The following is a 23,293-nucleotide window of genomic DNA, read 5'->3' as shown; positions in this document are numbered from 1 at the left end:
TCCTTGCCAATTGAAGATCAATACAAGTAAAGGTGCATCATCTCTGAAATGAGGCTGTGAGTCAGTGGGAGAGATGTGATTATGATGTACACCCATGAAAATGGAAATATGTCTATGGGATGAAGGGAGTGGTCTCCATAATGTGGAGGTGGGAAACCGCTCTTCCCAAAGTGGGCTGCAGGGTGCCACAAGAGAAACAGCCCTGGCCTGTCACCTCTGCCATTTGTCCTCTCTCCGCTCAAAGGCCCATGACTGCAAGTGACAGGTATTGGTGAAGCTTGATCCATTCTGCCTCTGGGCCTCACTTGCTCATTATGGAAGGCTGCAATTTCATTTCAGATTGGCAGTGTAAAACCTGTTGTCATATTTTATGTGATGATGTTAAGTCTGCTATGAAATTATACCCAGAGAATACCCCAGAGCCAGCTCAGTACATAGAAATAGCCATTTATCAGATGCAACCCGTAATCTTCCCGCTGCCGTGACCCATTCTGTAATTTTCCCTCAGATGACAAGCTACAAATGAAGAGTGTACTTAGATTTCGGTTATGAGGTTTAAAATATGGATGTGGATATAAAAAGCCAAGCCCTTCAAGAAGAAACCGGGGAATTTTCCCATTAAATTCTAAGGGCCTTTGTCCATCTGCTCTGTAATCGTACAAGACTCTGTGGTCCCTTCACTGACCTCAGACACAATTTCTTACCCACTGACTCTATTTCACCTCTGTCACCTCCCTCCCTCGCCCATCACCCATTTATGTGCCCATTCCCCCTCCCATCCACCAGCAAATGCTGCACTTTTCTCATACAAGTTTATAGAATATCTCTAATATGAGAACTTCATCGTGTGTGGACATACTGATGGCAACTTTACCACTGAGTTATTTTTTTTTTCCATAAAACCAACATTTCATGAAGTATTACTGGGTGACAAACACTATATACTAGATGCCTTATACCTATGGTCTCCTTTTATATAGAAGAAACTGAGTTCAGAACAAACTATGTCTGAGACTACACAGAATTAACAGTTGAAGCCAGAAACCAAGACCAACAGACTCTGTATTTGTTTCCTGGGGCTGCAGGAACAAATTACCACAAACTTCGTGGCTTAAACAGTAAATATTTGTTCTCTCACAGTTCTGGAGGCCGGAAGTTTGAGGTCAAGGTGTCAGCAGGCTGCACTTTTTCCGGAGTCTCTAGGGGAGAGTCCATTCCTTGCTTTTCAGCTTCTAGGGGCTGTCCGCGCTCCTCGGCTTGTGGCCGCATCTCTCCCTGCTTCATCTTCATATCATCTTCTCTGTGTGTCTCTTAAAGCTCCCTCTGGGGGCTTCCCTGGTGGTACAGTGGTTAAGAATCCGCCTGGCAATGCAGGGGACATGGGTTCGAGCCCTGGTCCGGGAAGATCCCACATGCCGCGGAGCAAGCAACTAAGCCCGTGCGCCACAACTACTGAGCCTGCGCTCTAGAGTCCGTGAGCCACAACTACTGAGCCCACGCGTCACAACTACTGAAGCCCATGTGCCACAACTACTGAAGCCTGCACGCCTAGATCCCCTGCTCCACAAGAAGCCACTGCAATGAGAAGCCTGCACACCACAACGAAGAGTAGCCCCCGCTCACAGCAACTAGATAAAGCCCGTGTGCAGCAACAAAGACCCAACACAACCAAAAATAAATAAAATTAAATTTTAAAAAAAGGCTTCCTCTGTCTTGCTCTTAAAAGGATACATGGGGGCTTCCCTGGTGGCGCAGTGGTTGAGAGTCTGCCTGCCAATGCAGGGGACACGGGTTCGAGCCCTGGTCTGGGAAGATCCCACATGCCGCGGAGCAACTGGGCCCGTGAGCCACAATTACTGAGCCTGCGCGTCTGGAGCCTGTGCTCCACAACAAGAGAGGCCGCGATAGTGAGAGGCCTGCGCGCCGCGATGAAGAGTGGCCCCCGCTTGCCACAACTAAAGAAAGCCCTTGCACAGAAACGAAGACCCAACGCAGCCATAAATAAATAAATAAATAACTTTAAAAAAAATGGTCCACATCAAAAAAAAAATCTAAAAAAAAAAAAAGGATACATGGGATTGCATTTAAGCCTATCTGGGAATACCAGGATAAGCTCCTTAACTTAATCAAAATGCTTAATCACATCTTTTGCCATTTAAAGTAACATTCACATGCTCCAGGGATTGGATGTGTATATCTCTTTCCGGGGGGCGGGTATTTTTCAGCCTACTACAGACCCCAAAGCCATCAAAGTCCTAACGGACTGAGGTCCCCATCACTAATCATACATAGGAAATCCTTGAGCTGGAGGGAACTGGAGGGAGGAGCTGGCCAGCCCATGAAGTGCAAGTCTCTCCTTGGCCAGCCTCCACTGACTTGAATTTCCAAGGACCTGAAATTGACAAACTCCTTTAGATTCCAACATGAAACATCACGGTAAAAACCACAATGTCTGGGAAGAGTCATGAGGCATTACCAGCCACAATCACCTTAACATAGATCAGTTTATCAGATTAACCCTAGTCACTCCCAGCCCTGCAGAAGTGGAACACAAACCAGGTCAGGTCTGATAACTAAGGTGGGATGTTGATGCTTTCTCCAGGTACAACACTACGTTGACGTAAACAAAGGCTTTGAAATGCCCCTTGAGTCATTTTTCTTTGACTCCTCATCTGCTGGACACCAGAATATTTAGGTGAAAAATAATTGCAGTATTTAATTAATTATGTGTAAGATTTATCTACATAACTTTTATATGCTTGATTATTCACAGAAATTAGCTATCTGGCCATCTCCTTATTGGTTTGTTTGTCAAAATGGCATTCTTTGATCCATTTGTTGTTCCCATGTCCCTAGGCTGGAAACTCTCCACAGTATTGTTTTTCCTCCTGGAAAAGACTTTTTTTGTAACCTTGTAAGAAATGCTTATTTTTCAAAGAATTTTATATCAACATTAAAGAACGTTTTTGAAAGGATTTTTAAAAATCACCCATAATCCCAACAACCTAGCAAACAAGAGTTTTCATGAGAGAGGAGAATATGCAAACCTTACTGACCATCATTGCACTGCTCCAGCAAGAACTTGAAACTGGATGCAAAAGAGAAACAGGAAAATATTTGCCTCTCAGTTGTGAGACATAAACCTATTTTAAGAATCAATTAAGGCACTTAGGCAGCCTGGCAACAGTCTTATGAGAAAATAGGTCCTTATCATGCCCTGGCACCTGAAAATGCTAACAGATTGGATAAAATAAGTGGGCAAGAGCCTGGTAAATCCCAGGTGCTATACATTTTCAGTGTGATTCGTTGGAGGGTCAGTGGTCAAACTTTTGTCATAAGAAATCTGAGTCCTTGTGGAGATTGGGATTTTCCAGTGCAAAATGCTCTGTTGGTGGCTCACCAACATTCAAGCCGCCTCTTTCCACTCTCTGTTGAGTTCAAGGAAGGCACTCTTACCTTCAGGATACCAGGAAATACTAGAGGAACAGTCTTTTTTTTTTTCCTGAGGGAAAATGCTAACATTTAGATTATAGCTTAAATCCAGTTGATTGTCATGGAACGTGATGAAGATAATTATGAGTTAACTGCAGGGGAAAATCATCAGGTTGGTGAGATGGGCTTTGCTGACCCTGCTGTTTCACCCTTTCTGCTCCCTGAAATGCAGTCCCCAACCAGTCGTGTTGCTCTCATGGCACACCTGCTGTCACAAAGAAGAGGTGATTTATGGCCCCTCATTCAATCTAAGTTATGAAGGTTTCAACGTGGAACCCCTCCTAGGAGTCTGTGGGGAGCCTGGAGGGGGCACCAAGGGATGAGTCTACACTGGAGGCCCTGGATCCTGTGGCAGATGAAGGAAGTGGTTTTCTAAGACTGGGGGAGGGGGTGGCGGCTTTCCCAGAACACCTTGACCTTCAAGTCACATCAAAGGGGTGGCTTCTTCCTTCTTCCTTCTTCCAACAAGCTAGATCTTGTTGGAATCCGTCTGCATGTGCATGTGTGTGCATGCACGGGAAAAAGACTGAAAAGTGGAGTGCTTCCAAGTAAGACCACAAATAATTGTGCTTCAGGAAATCACTATCAAATGAGTCTGGTAGTAAATACAATTAAAAGAGGTTTATTGGGACTTCCCTGGTGGTGCAGTGGTTAAGAATCCACCTGCCAATGCAGGGGACACGGGTTCGAGCCCTGGTCCAGGAAGATCCCACATGCCGTGGAGCAACTAAGCCCGTGCGCCACAACTACTGAGCTCGCATGCCACAACTACTGAAGCCTGTGAGCCTAGAGCCCGCGCACCGCAACGAAGAGTAGCCCCCGCTTGCGGCAGCTAGAGAAAGCCTGCGTGCAGCAACGAAGACCCAATTCAGCCAAAAATAAATAAATAAATAAAATTTTTAAAAAAGAGGTTTATTTTCATTTGTCTGTTTTGGTTTCATGAAGCTGAATAAGACAGCAGAGAATTTAATGGAAAGTGGCCTGGACTGGAGAGAGCATGAATTTAGCTGCGGGTCCGACAGGAAGCCTCTGTAACCTCTCAGGCAAGGCAGTGAGCCCCTCTCCACTCTGCTGTCCTCATCTGTAAAATGGGTGCTGCAGCTGACCAGCTAAAAGGCCATTTCCAGCTCTGGAAATCTGGTTTAACTGTTTTATAACTGCTCTCAAAACCAGAGTCTGCTTTATAACTACACAAAGTAGAAGAAACTTGGATTCCATTACCAAATATCACTTGAGCACCAAATTTGTGTTAGGCTTAATGATGGCTAACACACAAGAGTTAACACATGGGATGTTTGGCTTATGGTTTCCTTGCATTTCTGTTCTCAACCTGATTATTTTCAGAGGGTCGGAGACTCATAATTTAGAAGATAGTCTTGGAGGTTTGCTCAACCCATCCACGCAGGGCAGGAACATCCTGACAGGTGGGCCTCTTGAATGCCTACAAGGTTCACTCTCTCCCCTAGCCATCTACTCCGTTCTTAGAAGACTCTTACTTAAAAATATTTTCCTTATAATTAAACAAATTCTGTTTCCCGTTGTCTTCTAACATCTCTTACAAATAAACTACTCCTTTCTTTTTTTAAAAAAATATTTATTTATTTATTTATTTATTTATTTTGGCTATGCTGTGTCTTAGTTGCAGCATGCAGAAATCTTTAGTTGTGGCATGTGGAGTCTTAGCTGCAGCATGTGGGATCTAGTTCCCCAACCAGGGATCGAACCCGTGCCCCCTGCATTGGGAGCACGGAGTCTTACCTACTGGACCACCAGGGAAGTCCCTACTCCTTTCTTTTTGATATTTGAAACTTTTTACTACAAATATCTGCAAAAAAAAAAACCCCACACAATTATTCTGGTTTAAGTGCATCTATAGCACAGCAACTGTTTCCTATCTCGTAGATTAGTTGCCTCTGCGGCAGACAACCCCTGTCTATTCACACATCTCTTGAGGTCGGAGAGCATCTTTCCTCATTCCTCAGTCTCTCAGAGGACACAGCACAATTCCTTTCACATGGCAGGTGCTCAGAAAATGTTTCTTGATTGTAGGAATAGCAGCCCTTTAAATATGTGAAGGCTGTTATCAGGTTTCCCCAAGTGTCCTCAGGCTAAAAATTCTAGGTTCTCTCAACTGTTCTGTGTACAGCAAATACCCTTCTTTGAACACCTTCCTCCTGTCAGGGCTCTACCCACCCTGGCACTTTGGTCCCCCAGACAGAGCCTGAGGATGAGGTGGGCTTATTTACACAGCTCAGGACTGCCTCAGCTACCAGCTGCCTTACCACCTGGGGACTCAAATAAGCTGGTGGAAACCCAAAAATCCCATGTTTTCATAGGAACTTCAATTAAGTCAGGGCTCTCTCATCCTTCACTTGCATAAATTGAGTGTTTGAAAGAGTTTCACATTTGTTTCTGTTAAAATTCATTTTATCATAGTTTTAGGCCTCTACCCTCTGAACTGTAAAGATATTCCTGAATCACATTTCTATCACCTGTCTCACTAGTTATCAATCCCAGCTACGGGTCATCTGAAAGTGGTTCAGCAAGCACTATACATATCCATGTAGGTTTTTTGACAAAAATATTGAACAAGAAAGGTGCAAGTAAGAGGCTGAACATATGAAACTACCATTTTTAAAGGTCAAAATAGTCAAATATCACCAATAGTTGATGATGCAAACTAACATATTGTCCCAGGAGCTTCCAGGTTGGCAAGGATGCTTCAATCAAGCTTCTCTTGCTGCAACTGCTAAAGTGCTATTCTTCCTCAGTGTAGTACAGGGTGGCCTGCATGTGCTCATTTTGTCCTGAACAATATGTTGATACACATTATTAATAGCTTTGTAAAATCATAATGAAGAAAGAAGAGGTTCCAGTGTCAGCCTACTTCGTTAAGCTCCAGCTCTGTCACAAATTAGCTGTGTGACCTCCGGCAAGTTAATTGACCCCTCTGTGCCTCTGTTTCTTCATCTGGAAAATGGAGATATTGGTAGTATTTGCATCACAGGATTATTTGAGGCATGAATGAGTGACTTGTTTGGAGCTTGGCGTACGGTGGTTGCTCAGTAAATGTTGACAATGATTAATATAACTCCTTTCCTTGGAAAATCATGCTGAGTCCAGAGATTTTTACTCCTTTGTTCCCCCAAGTACTCACAAACTGTCTGTTAATTAAAGCAGCCTAGAATTTTGCCAGGGATGAGCATCAAGCCCACGGGGTGTTAATTTCTAAACTTTGTTTCCCACTTTTAAGAGTAAGCACATCATTTGTCCTTCCTAAGTTTTTCAGCACGGGTCCGCCCGCCCCATTCACCTCAAGTTTTGCATAAGTTTTCCCAGGCACATCTGCACATCTTTCATCCAGCCAGCAGGTTTGAGTCTATTTACAGTGAATGAGGTGGGCTCGTCCTATTCATTCAACCAGTTAGTGCTCAAATCCTTTCTAGCCAATATCATGCTGGCCATTATCACCTGAAGATCATTTTTCTTGATAGAAAAGATTAAAGAAAAATACGAAACGAATTGTTCTGCCTTCTTTGTGTTGCTGTTAACACTAAAATTGAGCCATGGACATATGCTTCCTTGTCTGTCTCCCAACTTCCATACCTGAAATGCCTTTTTAATTGCCATTAGCATCCTTCCCAAGCCTCCACTAATTCTGTTCTTCAGTGTACAGGCACATTGTATCCATCTGTGTCATTCTTTGTGTTTGCCCTGGGGTTGTGTGTTCCTCCTTCACCCTGTGGGGATCCTTTAAAGACCTGAACTCATCAGGGAGCACCCTCCATGGCAGCTGACCTGTTTCCTTAGGTGCCACACCCACATCCTGTTCACCATAACTTGTGACCGAAGAGTTAGAGCTTAAGCCACCTTCCTTTTTGAATTCAGGCTATGAGTCACAACTATTATTTCTTCAAACTTTTTGAATTCTGTTTCCTTAAAATCTAGGGTCTATGTGAGAACTTGGACAAGCATTCTCTTCCTACACCATCATGTGATGGTCCCTTGTGGCCCAGGCAGCTGTCAATTCCATGTCAATTCCACTTCTTTCCTTCCAGTTTGGCAGTTTGGGTCAAAGAGCAGAAAGTAACCGTTTCCTTCACTGCATTTTCCCCCTTCTGAGATATTGAGTCATTAGCAAGGGAAATCAAGAATTTATTAGATATTGAAGGTTCTTTTAGAGGAAGGCAGAATGAGACTTCCATGAAGTGTTTAAGTAAACTTTTCATTGATTATAACATAGGTACAGAAAAGCCCTTAGATCCTAAGTAGCTGAATGAATTTTCACAAAGTGGATGCACCATATCACCACCTACTCATGAAACGTATGAGCTCTGCTGAAACTTCCCTCTTGCCTCATAAATTAGTTTAAATGGAGTCAAATCTGTGCTGGGAAGGTGACAATTTCCGTAATGGAGTTAACACCTGTTGGGAACTTGAACTATGTGTCCAGCACCGTGCTAACCACCTGACACATCCAGCCTCTTTTAATGCTCACAACAGCTCTAGGCATGGGGCTAATTTCCCTCATTTTAAAGATAAGAAACTGAAGCTTAGAGAGGTTAGGTTACCTGTCCAAGATCACTAGCTAGTAAGATATGAAGCTGGGTTTCAAAACCAGGTCTAGGTAATTCTAGCGACTTCACTCTCACCATTGCAGTAGATAATCAGCCCATAGTTTTCACCTGGCCAGCCAGGTTACAGACCAGGGTTTCTCAACCTTGGGACTATAGACATTTGCAGCTGGATAATTCTTTGTCATGGGGACTGTCCTGTGCATTATAATGTTTATCAGCATCCATGGCCTCAACCTACAAGATACCAGAAGCACAACTCCTTTGCCTTGCACCCCACCCCGCCATCATGATAATCAAAAATGTCTCCAGACATTGTCAAACGTTCCCTGGGGTATAAAACTGTTGGGTATAATCCCAGTTGAGGATCACTGTTGTAGATGATCCCATACGCCTCCTTTCTCTCTCCTCATCCATAACATCCATAAATGGTAGTCAACACAGGTGTACACCTTCCTGGTAGGTAGTACTATTTTAAACTCCTGGGATCCATCAGTTTTTTCGGAACTCCTGCCCTGAAGTCACAAGCCTCACTGCGTGGGTTGCATCGAACAATATGAATAAGAAGGTCCACTTCACTTTATCATCCAAATTACGTTCATTGCCATGCAGTCTTCTGAAGCCACAACTACCACTGCTCCTGCCACAACTGTCACAAGCCCAGTCTCTCTTCCCTTTCACATTTCTATAGAAAATCACTGGGCGCTTCCTCCCATACACTCCCTTTTTTCTACCTTGCACCCGTCATCCTCCACATATACAGCAATCTGTCAGAGTCATGGAAGATAAAGCTGGCATCCTCAAGTAGGGCAATGTGAGAAGCAGTTATTAAAGATATTACAAAGAGGAGAGCATGCTTTGGGGAAACTGAAGCAAGATCATGCAGGACCCTGAGTATGGGAACTTTGTGGAGCTGTTACCAGTCCTAGGATTGAAGGGCAAGAAGAAGGTGTGGTTACTTGAACTTAGAGAGTTTCTATAAGGTGGATCTCATGGGTGAAAAACAAATAGAAGGCACAGGAGCCCAATGATTCAGCTTGTATGGTCAGATTCCCAGGCTCAGAGTAAGGGGGTAAGGGCAGAGAGATGATATGGAGGGGCCAGTGGGATATGTGCAGGACCAGATCGTCACAGTTTTGTCTGAGTACATTCCCTGCTCCCTTCCCTAAATTTCATTTTGAAGTCCTCTTTATCAGATCATAGAGCTTCTGGCCAAACATGTTCATCTCGGTTTTGACAGATGCCTTCTTCTTCTTGCCAAGAGCCTATCATTCTAGTATCACAAGCCATGGTTTAGAGAACCAAATCCTGTTTTTGGATAGCATCTATAGAGCCAGCTGTTCATTTCTCCTCTCCTCCTGTCTCTTCCAAAATCACAAACCTCAACTAGAAGAAGAAATGAGAAAACCTGATTTACCTTGTGGGATCTGGGTGGGTTTTTCCGTCAGCTTCAGGAAGGAGTGACCATCTTCTAGTCCTTTGCCTGATGTTCAAAGCAGGATTTCTCAAAACTTCCGGTCTGGAAGGTCTCTTGATTATTTTTAAGGGCACAAGATGCTGCTTTTCCCTCAGATCTGTATTCATCCTGAGCAGGAAGGTCTTCAGGGCTCGGGGAAGAGAGCTCCAAGGATGGAAAGTTTCTGTTCTTTCTCTTTCTCCTTCAAACTTTACGCTTGCTGGAATTCCCCTCTGTCTTCTCAGAAATGTCCCCACATTTTAATACATTCTGTATTATTTCTTCCACCCAGTCTAAAAACACTTTGTCCTCTATGGTAAGACTTTTCTCACAGCTTTTTACCTTCTCAAGGGAGACTAGAGGCATTTATAGTGAGAGAGAGAGATTGTGGGGGGTGGGGGGAGAGAGAGAGAGAGAGAGAGAGAGAGAGACCAAGTAAGCAGACTGAAATAGTTCCTTTGATGTTCCTACCACCTAAGAGTCAAGTTGAAAAACAACCTCCTATAAATTTCTGCTCCAGTTTGCTTCCGAGTTCCTGGTCTCTTGGGGATTCTTGGTAACAGTGCCACTAAGTTGACATGGCTGTTTTCCTCCCCCTCTCACCTAACCTCTGATAATCTGCAAGCTATTGGTAATTAGCAGTAAATTGCACTAGCTATGAATCAAGCCCAGTTCCTCTCAGTAAACACGGTAAGGCAGAGATACTGCGCTCCATCCTCACGGACCCATGATGGAGATACTTCATGCTGATCTTCCTACCTCTTGCCACGCACACTGTTTTGCTGCTGGGCTCCACATTGTAATTGTAGATTATATTATGGCTATGTTAAGACTTCCCTTCTCAATCTAACAGTAAGCTTAACTATTGGATTTTTATTTTTAATTAAGATAGCCGAGCACTTTAAAACAGTGCTTACAATAATTAGACTTAAGAACAACTACACACATATACAAATACAAATAATAAATTTGAAGAAAATGATCATAACAATCTTTAATTTATGTGACATTTTTCAAACTGCTTTCAACACTTTAAAAATGTTCATAGCATTTTTGTGATACCTGTAAGGCATGTATTAGTTTTCCTATTATAGATGAGACAACCCAGGAAAGACATCTGATTTATTCTCACTGTTTGACTTCATCAGTCTTACATTTATTGACTGATGAGATTAAATCAACATTTTTAAGTTCCACTGTCAATATCAACATTAATCCCCTGATTTTGATAACTATAGTATAATTGTGTCCTGTTCTTACAAAATGTACACCAAAGTATTTAGGAATAAAGGAACACAATCTGTTACTCATTCTCAAATGTTTAAAAAAAGAAACATTGGGCTTCCCTGGTGGCGCAGTGGTTAAGAATCTGCCTGCCAATGCAGGGGACATGGGTTCGAGCCCTGGTCTGGGAAGATCCCACATGCCACGGAGCAACTAAGCCCGTGAGGCACAACTACTGAGCCTGCGCGTCTAGAGCCTGCAACAAGAGAAGCCATGACAATGAGAAGCCCGTGCACTGCGATGAAGAGTAGCCCCTGCTCGCCGCAACTAGAGAAAGCCCGCGCACAGAAACGAAAACCCAACACAGCCAAAAATAAATAAATAAATTAATTAATTAAAAAAAAAACAAAAAAAATTACGTGATTGTGTATATATATACATATATACCTATATACACCTACGTATCATCTATGTATCTATATCTATCTATCATTTATGTAGAGAGAGAGTGCAAACAAAGTTCTATTGGTCACCTTTACAGGTAGATAGGACACTACCCTATTAGCAACCCTATCTGAAAATTGGGAAATAAAAATAAAAAATTTAAAAATTTCGACTAGTCTTATATTAATGATGCAAAGGTCATTTGTTGAATATTTTCTTTAGAAGGTACTCGCCAGGTATTTGCTCACACATCACAATCAGTAAAAAATCGATTTTTTTCTTCTAGTTTTATTGAGATGTAATTGAAACCAGCAGTATATAAGTTTAAGGTGTACAGCATGATTAGATCTGACTTACATACCTCATGAAATGATGACCACAATAAGTGTAGCAAACATCCGTCATCTCATTTAGATACAAAATAAAAGAAAAAGAAAAAATTTTTTTTCCTTGTGATGAGAGCTCTTAGGATTTACTCTTTTAACTTTTACATATAACATAGAGCAGTGTTAATTATATTAATCATGTTGTAATTTATATCCCTAGTACTTATTTTTCTTATAACTGGAAGTTTATACCTTTTGACCACCATTAGCCATTTACCATCCCACCTCTGGTAACCGCAAATCTAATCTCTCTTTCTATGAGTTTGTTTGTTTTTAAGGTATAATTGACCTACAACACTGTTAATTCCTGGTGCACGACATAGTGATTTGACATTTCTATACATTACAAAATGATCACCATGATAAATCTAGTTACCATCTGTCACCATGCAAAGATATTACATTATTATTGACTACATTCCTCACTCTGTACATTTCATCCCTGTGACTCATTTATTTTGTAACTGGAATTTTGTACTTCTTAATCTCCATCTATTTCACTCATCCCCCTAACACCTTCTTCTCTGTCAACCACCTGTTTGTTCTCTGCATCTATGACTCTATTTCTGTTCTATTTGTTCATTTGTTTTGTTTTTTAGATTCCACATATAAGTGAAATCATACAGTATTTGTCTTTGTCTGTCTGCCTTATTTCACTTAGCAAAATGCCCTCTAGGTCCATCCGTGTTGCTGCAAATTGCAAAATTTCATTATTTTTTTATGACTGAGTAGTATTCCATTGTATATATATACCTGTTCGCCTTTATCCATTCATCTGTTGATAGACACTTAGGTTGTTTCCATATCTTGGCTATTGTAAATAGTGCTGCAATGAACATAGGGGTTCATAGTAAAAAATTGTTTAAACACACTCCGCTACATGTGTTTGTTGGTTTATTTACAAATAACATACAGTACTAATGTACTGATAGGGAATGCATGAATAGTAAATAAATCATATTTTAAAATAATACATATTTTGTTTATTGAGAAGAGAAAAGCCCTTTTTTCTTTTTTAAAATTAATTGATTAGTTAATTAATTAATTAATTATTATTGGAGTATAGTTGCTGTACAGTATTATTTATATAAGTTACAGGTGTACCATACAGTGATTCACAAGTTTTAAAGGTTATACTCCATTTATAGTTATTATAAAATATTGGCTATACTCCCTGTGTTGTACAATATATCCTTGTAGTTTATTTTATACCTGATAGTCTGTAATTTTTACTCCCCTACCCCTTAACTGCCCCTCCCTCCCCACTGATAACCTCTAGTTTGTCCTCTTTATTCGTGTCTCTGCTTCTTTTTTGTTATATTCAATAGTTTGTGGTATTTTTTTAGATTCCACATATAAGTGACATCATACAGTGTTTGTCTTCCTCTCTCTGACTTATTTCACTTAGCGTAATGCTCACCAAGTCCAACCATGTTGCTGAAAATGGCAAAATTTCTTTCTTTTTTATGGCTGAGAAGTATTCCACTGTATATATACCTATACCACATCTTTATCCGTCATCTATTGATGACTGCTTCCATATCTTGGCTACTGTAAATAACACTGCTATGAACATTGGGGTGCATGTATCTTTTCAACTTAGCGTTTTCATTTTTTTCAGATACATATCAAGGAGTGGAATTGCTGGATCATATGGTAGTTCTAGTTTTTTAAGAAACCTTCACACTGTTTTCCATAGTGGCTGCACCAATTTACACTCCCACCAACAGTGTTCAAGGATTCCCTTTTCTCCACATCTTCGCCAACATTTGTTATTTGTGGTCTTTTTGATGATAGCCATTCTGACAGGTCTTTTTAATCCCACTGAAATTAACAAATGATATATGGAGAGAGCAATGTTATTGAAGATGTTTATTTACTTTTTAAATCTTGGCTTCACACATTGTGATTCAGCAATTCAAAGTGATGGTTCCAAGCTTAGTCTACCCTGATTCTTCATTTTAAAGACAACAACAGTGAAAAAGATATCTCACAACACGTGTAGATCCAAATAGGAGAGGTGTATCATTGCCTGCACATACTGGCTTTCACTGAAATTTGGCTAGTGAAATTCCATTCGTCTCTGCTGTAAACCACTTCTTGCACACTAATCAGAAGGCATTGAATTTTATTATTTACAACTTCTGGATTTAAAACCCATTGAAAGCCCTTGTTTTGGAAAAAATTTAAGAGGAATAGTTTCTAAATTGTTTCTAAATTACTTTTAAAAGTACAGATATGAGTGTTTTAATAGGTGACACATTTTTTTCTGGTGACAAAATCACATGTTCATCCTTCAAAATAACTACTCAAAAGCACCTGTTGCTTTTGAAACATTGTTACTTTCTCACTTTTTGTTACTTTTAATGAGCAGATTAAGTATGTTTATTTTTTTGACAATATATGCTTGGATATAAACTACTTACTGTCATAAATTGTCATAGAAAGTCAGTAAATTTGAAGCACTTCTCTTTTGGTAAAAGAAAAATGTTAATTTCCATCTCTAAGTCCACAACTCTTCAAAGTAATTTTTCATGAGTTCACCAGTACATTTCTATGAGATATAAACAGTTTTCCTGGTCACTCCTCATCTCATAAAACGTACTGTAGGACTTGCCTGGTGGTCCAGTGGTTAAGACTCCGCACTTCCACTGCAGGGAGTACGGGTTCCATTCCTGGTCAGGGAACTAAGATCCCGCATGCCGCACAGTACAGCCAAAAAAAAAAAAAAAAAAAAAAAGTACTGTAAAGATTCTTCAATGTTTTAGTGTTCTTGCTTTAATGAAACCAGCCACACCAGTGATGTCTTATAGCACTTGGAGTACAATGCATTGCAATTCACTGAGAGCAAAATATCAGGTGAGGTTTCTGCTGCTAGCCCCTCCTTGCACAGAGTATACACGTGGCTTGTGGCCACCAGACAACAATATAGCGAGGTCATCACTGTTGGTCTGTGTGTTAAGAAATAGTAACACTTATTTATTTCAATTTAGCTAAAACTTAAATATATGGTTCTAATATTTTATCCATGTACCCCAAAGCATTAACTTGTACTTCCCCTGGGGTACACATAACTCCTCTTTAGGGACCACTGACTTAAAGACTATATTCCAATTCATCTTGTCTTCCTTTCAGTGCTGTATCCACCATAATGTAGCATCATTTCCCCATAGTGTTGCTTTTCCATCATTAAGTTTGAACTGCACACAGCTGCCCATTCCCTAATGTCTTCCATGTATTTCAGTGCTTTCCCTCTCTGGACCTCAAGACTTACAGATCTACCCAGAAAAGTATGAAATGGAACATCATTTTGTTTTCCAAGATAGATGCTAATTAAGATATAAGCATAAATATTGACTATAATTGTAAGATATTGGAAACAACCTAAATGGCCATACGTAGGAGAGTACAGGATGTTACACAATAGAGTACCATGCAATTATGAAAGAGAATGCAGAAGATCTCTATGAATGGAACTAGAGTGATTTCCAGGATATGATGGCAGAGACTCTGTTTTCTTGTTTGTCCCCAGTTCCTAGCTCAGAGCCAGGCAGGTACTAAGTAGTCAATAAATATTTTTTTAATCAGTAAATAAAATCAGGCAATATCGAGCAGCCAGAATACAGTCCCAATTCTGGAAGAAGACACAAAGGTCTCTGAGCAGCTAATAGCAGTCACAAAGTCTAAGTGGGTGATGTCTTTAGGGAGGCAGAGTGACCTCCATGACTTCACCTAAACAGTGATGTGAAGAATGAAGCAACTGATTAGAAGATGCAGGACACGCCAGGCCCAGAGAAGTAATAGGTGGAGTAAAGGCAAGAGACAGAACCATCAATGACAACAACGACAAAACGGACCAAGAGGCATCCAGTGGGGCTGTTAGGGACTCCCTAGCAATGCAGCATGGACGCTGACGTTGGTCTCTTCCAGGAGTCCCTTGAGCATCAGCTGTAGTATAATGTGATGCGTAACTGTTGTCTGTAGTGATCACCCTCGTCACCACATTCACTTATTTATTGTCTATATGCTCCCTCCTTTGAAAACAGACATGAGGCCTCTTAGTCATTAAGAAAAATTAAATCATACTTCATATGGTTCATCAAGCAAACAAATTTCCATCAAAAACTCTTATCAAAATTGGTAAAATCAAAAACTTGGCCAATCTCTATTATGAAATTTTAAAATATAAAATTGCCTCTGGAAGGACAAAGCTTCTGTCATTCTGGAAAATGAACAAAAACTCTTTTTTCCCGTGGTAGTACCAGTGTTACAATCTGCCATGGCTCCTGGTCAGCGGAGATGCAAGGAGAGGGGAAGGGTGCTGGGGGAGAGAGGTAAGGCATCTAGGGAAAGCAGAGTAAAAGGAAAACTGGTGTGGCAAGTTGGAGGCTGAGAACATAGGAGCTAGGACAGCTCTTTTCATCCACCTCAGCCCTGGAAAATGTCTGTGAGGCCCCTGGGGCTGCCGTTGAAGCCTCTGCTCTGGGGCACAGATCCACCCCAGCCCACAGGCTCCACTTCCTAGCTTGATTGGGCCTCCAGCCTCCACCCAGGTGCCTCAGATGCCTCCTCACCAGGCAGCTCTTTGTGCAGCTGAAGCCCCTGGGCCTCCAGCCCTGTCATCCTTGCCCTCTGCTCTAGCTCCAAGCCTGCTTTGTGTTCAAGCCTCCCCTACTCTCAGCCCAAACTGCTCTGTGCTTCCTCTTCTCTAATTTGACCTCCCATTGCTCCCCCCCACCTCCCAGACTTTTTCAGTGAGTCTTCAGAAACTCCTGCTCTGGTTTAGGCATATTCAAGCCACATTTCCCACCTGTCTTGGCCTTAAGCGAAACCTAAGGACATTGCTTCCCCCGGGGTCCTCTCTCAGGAAGGTGGCTGATTCTCCACACTTTCCAGACCTTCAAGTCATCCTCATTTGCCAAGGCTGCTTCTGCACCACTCTCTTCTACCCTCAGGTAAATATCCCTACTCTGTTGAGTCTGACATCACTGTGCTTTACCACCTCCCGCCCCTCTCATCTCTATCGCTTAGCAACCTTTTTCCATTTCCCCAAATGCACTGAAACTGATCAGACTCACAGTCTCCCTGTTTATCCCCTGGTGACTTCAGTTTCCATGTGGACAGCCAGGCCAGTTCCCAGCCTAACTCTTCATTGACCTCCTCAAGGTCACCACGAGTCTTCTGTGGCCACTTCTCCCATGGAACCCAGAGTCTTTCCTGGAGTTCTGCTCTCTGGTCACAGTGCACTCCTTCCCATTTTCCTGCTAAACCTTCTCTTCAATCCCAGAGCAACTTCCATTCTGAGGTTCCTCTGGTTTCTCTCAGTCTTTTGGGACCCACTTCCCTTTCTTCCTTTCAACCTGGACCCAGGAGAATCTGGGTCCAGCTTTCACCACTGAAACTGCTGTAGCTAAGATGGCCAGTGCCCTTGACATTGCCAGATCCAAGGGACAATGTTCATTCTTTCTTTTCTGGAATTCTCTGCTACACATGACACCAGAGTCACTCCCTCCTTCTTGAAATACTTAACCCTTTGGCTTTGGAATCTCACCCTCTCCTGCTTGTTTTTGTACCTCTTGGAACAATTCTTTGCTGTTCTCTATGGACTTCTCTCTCCTGCCCCTGTTGTAAATGTTGCTGATGCTTCAGGGACTGCCCTTGGTTCTTGACAGGAGGAATGGGCTATTCACAGGAGCAGGGTTTGTTTACTTAGGTGTCCAATTCCCTGATTGCACGCTCATCGTGTGTGAAGCACAGTGACTGCTCCTTTCCATACCAGCTGCACAAATGCTGATATTCCACAGGGCCCTGTACTTGCCCCCTACTCTTTAACCATGCACACTTCTCTGGGCCATGTCATTCACATCTCATGGTTTCAGCTATCACACATGAACTGAAGATTATTTCCAGCCCAAGCTGCTCTCTAAAATCCAGGTTTTGTGACCCAACTGCCCTATGGAAATTTTCACCTGGATTTCCCATTGGTCCCTCAAACTCATTAGGCTCAAAATGAAACTCGTCACTGAAGATACATGCACCCCAATGTCCATAGCAGCATTATTCACAATAGCAAAGACATGGAAACAACCTAAATGTCCATTGACAGATGAATAGATAAAGAAGATGTGGTGCATATATACAATGGAATATTTCTCAGCCATAAAAAAGAATGAAATAATGCCATTTGCAGCAACATGGATGGACCTAGAGATTATCATACTAAGTGAAGTAAGTCAGAAAGAGAAAGGCAAATACCATATGATATCACTTATATGTGGAATCTAAAAAAAAAAAGATACAAATGAACTTATTTCAAAACCAGAAAGAGACTCACAGACATAGAAAACAAACTTATGGTTACCAAAGGGGAAAGGGGGGGGAGGGATAAATTAAGAGGTTAGGATTAACATATACACACTACTATACATAAAATAGATAACCAACAAGGACCAACTGTATAACACAGGGAAGTCTACTCAATATTTTGTAACAACCTATAAGTTATAGGAAGAGAATCTGAAGAAAGAAATAATATCTATCTATCTGAATCGCTGTGCTGCATGCCTGAAACTAACATATTAAAAATCAACTATACTTCAATTAAAAAAATAAAATAAAATACAAATGCCCCCCGCCCCAAACTCGTTATCTGCCTGTAAATCTTTTCTCCTTTTGATTGTCTCCAACCCGTTTCAAGGTAGAGATTTGAGCTCCATCCATGGTCTCACATCCAATTAGTCAAGTCCTGCTATCACCATGGACATATTCTTTGTAGCCATCCTCTCTTCTCTACCCTAACTCAGGCCTCTATCATCTCTCAGCTAAATCACTCTAGCAATTTCCCAGCAGGTCTTCTTCCTCCAGCCTGCTTTTGTGCTGCCGACACAAAGGTAATATAATTCGGATCTTGTCTCCTGTTTAATCTCTTCTAAGTTATTTAACATGTTGTTTAAGACCCTCGATGAACAGGTCCCTACTTAACTCTCTAGATTAATCTCCCTCTACCACCTGCCTTATACTTTTCAAATGAGTAGCATTTGTTTTTCCTCTGCTTAGAATAGCTCCCTTATTCCCTCATTACCTAAGTAACTCCTACTCAACCTTTAAGACTCAGATTTGTTGTTCGTTTCTCTAAGAAGCTGTCTCTGCTGTGTACCATTCCTCTTCATCCCTTTACCCCTTCCCCCAGAACTGGATTAGTTCTCTCTCTTCTGATCTCCCATAATGTATTGTGCAAACTCTATCTTGGCACTTGGTGCATGATATGTAAATATTCCTTTTACGTGTCTGTCTCTCTCATAGGACTAAGTTCCCTAAGGGCAGGAATTATATCTTATTCGTCTTTAACTCTGATGCCTTGTATAGTATTTGCCTCATTTTATCACTAAATAAATATTTGTTTTTGAACCTAAATAAGCCAAACAAGGATAAATTTATGCAGTAGAGGGGTGATATGGAGGGAGAAGAGGCCATGGTGATACACATCCTGCCGTGGCTTCTGTGGTTCTGTGGCTGCCCCAGTGCATTGGCTTCTGCTGAATCAGTTGGAAGGCACTGGAGAGCAGAAGTGACCATCACAGTTAGTGCCAGTGAGTGTACCTCTGCCTGAAAAAGTTCCTCAGCCCTCCCACAACTCTCAGGCCACTGGTGTGGTCATTATCCCTTATGACCACGTACCCACCCGGACCCTGCCCCTTCTGCACTTTGTTTGTGTTGTTTTCTTGGATGCAAAAGGCCACTTTTGTCTTTGATGACCGCAATGCTCCCCAATGCCAAGGCTCAGCCCAAGTGGAACGTCTCCATGTACCTCTTTCTAAGACTCCCTCAATTTGTATTTAACTCCCTTTCTCTAAAATCAAGTGGATGTTATCATCAACATGATACAATTTAGTTAATATATAGTATCTTCGATAGACTTCTATTTTTTTTCACATGGCTGTCATAATTGACTCAGTCCCTTTGGTAAAAGATAAGGCTTCTTGAAAGTAGGGGACCATGTGTTCATGGTACTTACTCAACAAGTACAAAATTTGCCTAAGTACAAAATATCAGGCCTATACCAGGAGTTGGGAGGAATAGCAACTGAGATACAAGTTCCATCCTCAGTGGACTCAGAGTCTAGTGCAGTGTCTTTTAAGTAAGGGTGTATGCAAGCTAGGGAGAAGAGCAAGAAGATCTGTTAAAATTTAGGGAGAAAATATTATAATTTCTAACAGTTCTAATTTCTCTTTCTAATGTTTTAACAAACTTTTTATCTAAAAAAAGAGATTAAGCTTTACTAATATGTAATATGAGGATTGATCCTGGTTCCCTCAATTGATATTTATGTCTTATAATCATATGTCATGCATGGTATAAGAGGATCCTCAGGGAAGAGTGGGAGGTCTCAAACTTACAGGGATTGACAGTGGAGACCTCTGTCATTTAATCACTTTCAGTGTATTGTGATGTATTGCAGTTTGATATGCTTGGTTAAGAGGATTTGCAATTATATTATCTAGCTTTAAGAAAATTAACCCTCACAAAGAGACAAGCGGCTTAAAAAAAATTCATTTAAAGACGTCATAGGGCTTCCCTGGTGGCGCAGTGGTTGAGAATCTGCCTGCCAATGCAGGGGACACGGGTTCGAGCCCTGGTCTGGGAAGATCCCACATGCCGCAGAGCAGCTGGGCCCGTGAGCCACAATTGCTGAGCCTGCGCGTCTGGAGCCTGTGCCCCGCAACAAGAGAGGCCACTATAGTGAGAGGCCCGCGCACCGCAATGAAGAGTGGCCCCCACTTGCCACAACTAGAGAAAGCCCTCGCACAGAAACGAAGACCCAACACAGCCAAAAATAAATAAATAAATAAATTTAAAAAAAAAAACAAACAAAAAAACCCTTGCTTTAAAAAAAAAAAAAAAAGACATCATAAATTAAACATAATACTAATAATGCAGGCATGAACAAACAAGAAAATGGCAGCTGTCACTCTGTCCACTGCTAAAATGAACCCTTCATCAGCCACATTTTAATAAAAAACAATGTTGGTCTAAACAGATCCAATAAGAACATGTCCCAAAATTCTAAATTATCAAGAATGTTAATTAATTCACAATGAAATTCAACCTATGTGTATCTTTTACCTTGAGATATAGCTAATGATAGTTCAATGCTATCATAATAACCAAGATTTAAAAATATTGAGCCTGAAGTTTCACTTCTGCTTAAGATGTAAAAAGTTGCAGAGAATGTTGTTTCCATCCTAACGATGAGAAAAATCCAGATTAAAAACAAAATCTTAAGTTTTATTGAGGGCTTCCCTGGTGGTGCAGTGGTTGACAATCTGCCTGCCAAAGCAAGGGACACAGGTTTGATCTCTGGTCTGGGAAGATCCCACATGCCGCGGAGCAGCTAAGCCCATGCACCTCAGCTACTGAGCCTGTGCTCTAGAGCCTGCGAGCCACAACTACTGAGCCTGCATGCTGCAACTACTGAAGCCCGCACGCCTAGAGCCCGTGCTCCTCAACAAGAGAAGCCACCGGAATGAGAAGCCCATGCACCACAACAAAGAGTAGCCCCCGCTCGCCACAACTAGAGAAACCCCACGTTCAGCAACGAAGACCCAACACAGCCAAAAAAAAAAGTTTTATTGAACCTATCAGAAAACTGAGGTCACAAGACAATAGAACAACTTGAGTTCCAAAGAGAGACAAACCCTTCTAAGGAGAGACAGGAGACACAAACTCTCTCACCTCTGGCAGAGCACATGAGAATAAGGTACAGTCTATGACACAAGTAGGGAAGAAGAAATAGCTATAATTCTAGGGGACTGCCAAAGGCCAAGTGCGGGCTAGTGTGTCAGTCCAGAATAGTGAGAGCCCCAACACAAGAGAGTTCATACTGTTCACAGACTCTTATTTTTGGACCTCTACTGAGTGCTCATAAAAAGACTAGAGATAGAACATGTATACAGAAGGTAACTGACAGGTGTGAGGGTCAGACACAAAACACCATGCACTTCCCCAGACTCTTCTTGCATGTGAAGCAAAAGCTGTAAGCTTCTGGGGGAGGAGCAGCAAAGATTGTTGCCCAAGGCACAGAAAAAGATGCGTTGTGGGAGGAAGGAAGGGCATAAGAAAAGACTATCTCTAGGGGAGAAGCACAAAGCCATCTTGAGCCCAAAATCCTAAACTAATATCAAGTAGAGGTTTCCTACCACTGGGAGAGGGGAAGCAAACTCCTGCCCAACATCGACCATAAATACAAGGAAGAACTTGGTTGCCATAAGGAAGAGGAGCAGGAATGCAGAGAGGGACCTTGCACCTGAGGCTCAAGTACATAGGTTCACCTCTTAGACTGGGGTAGAACAACAGGGAAATTCTTTTATCCCCAATGGAAGTAACAAAGCACCATCTGTCTAAAGCTGGGGATGGGACAAGCACATGGTGAGAGATCTTCTCTGTGATGCAGGCATGCAGGAAATGCATGGTGGAGCAAAAATCCTGAGAAAAGCCTCTGGCATAACAGTTCCCACCCTAACCACAAGGCAAAGACAGCCTACCACTAGGAGAATTTGAAGTCTGTGGGGTACTGATGGTAAGCATAGCATCAATAAAACCCAAACCCAGCTCAACTCTTGACTAGATTGACTTTCCTGGCTCAACCCTCCACATTAATGGCCTAAGAGAAGAAGAGTAATGCTCATTTCCTGGCATAAATAATATTTACTTTATTCTCTCCTGTGCTACACTTAATGTCTGGTATTTACTCAAAAATACCACACACACACACACACACATGCACATGCACCCTGTTGTCAAGAGACAATGCAATCAACAGGAGAAAACTCAGGTAACACCCAAATGTTGGACATACCAGACAGTGACTTTATAGCAACTATGATTAATGTGTAAAAAGGTATAGTGGAAAAGGTAAACAACATGCATAAATAGATGGGGAATTTCAGGAAAGATGGAACTGCTTGAAATAAAAAACCCAATATTGGAGATGAAGAATGTCTTCAACATATTCATCAGTAGACTGAACCAGCTGAGAGAATCAATTAACTTGAAGATCTGTCAATAGAAATTATCCAAACAACAATCCAAAGAGAAAGAAGAATAAAACAATGACAGTAACAACAAGAGAACAGAGCATCCAAGAGAGCTAGAACAGTATTAAACATTATAACATACTTGTAATTGGAGTCCCAGGAGGATAAGAGAAGGACAATGGGGCAGAAAAGTTATTTGAAAAACTAATGGCCAAAAATTTTCCAAAAATAATGAATGACAGTAAATCACTGATCCAAGGAACCCAGACAACCTCACAGAGGATATATGCCAAACAAACAAACAGAAACACCATACACACACCTAGATACATCATAATCAACCTGCTGAAAACCTAAAATCAAGAGAAAATTTCAATGGCAGCTGGAGGATAAGAGGGAGGAACACATTATATACAGAAAAAGATAAGAAGTAAAGCAGACTTCTTATCAAAAACTATGCAACCAGAAAGAAATGAAGTACATCTTTAAGGTACTGAAAGAAAAAATTAAAAAACAACTACCAACTTAGAATTTTATATCTAAAGCAAATATTTCAAAAACAAAAGGAACATAAAGACATTTTCAGAAAAATAATAGGTGAGAAAATTCAGTGCCAACTGACCTGCTCTGTAATCAACAGTAAAGGGTGTTCTTCAGGCAGAAGAAACATGTTACCAGATAGAA

Source organism: Balaenoptera musculus, chromosome 1 (genome assembly GCF_009873245.2).
Source record: "Balaenoptera musculus isolate JJ_BM4_2016_0621 chromosome 1, mBalMus1.pri.v3, whole genome shotgun sequence".
Classification (NCBI taxonomy): domain Eukaryota; kingdom Metazoa; phylum Chordata; class Mammalia; order Artiodactyla; family Balaenopteridae; genus Balaenoptera; species Balaenoptera musculus.
The sequence above is the reverse complement of the archived record's forward strand: the minus strand, read 5'-3'. Positions refer to the sequence as shown.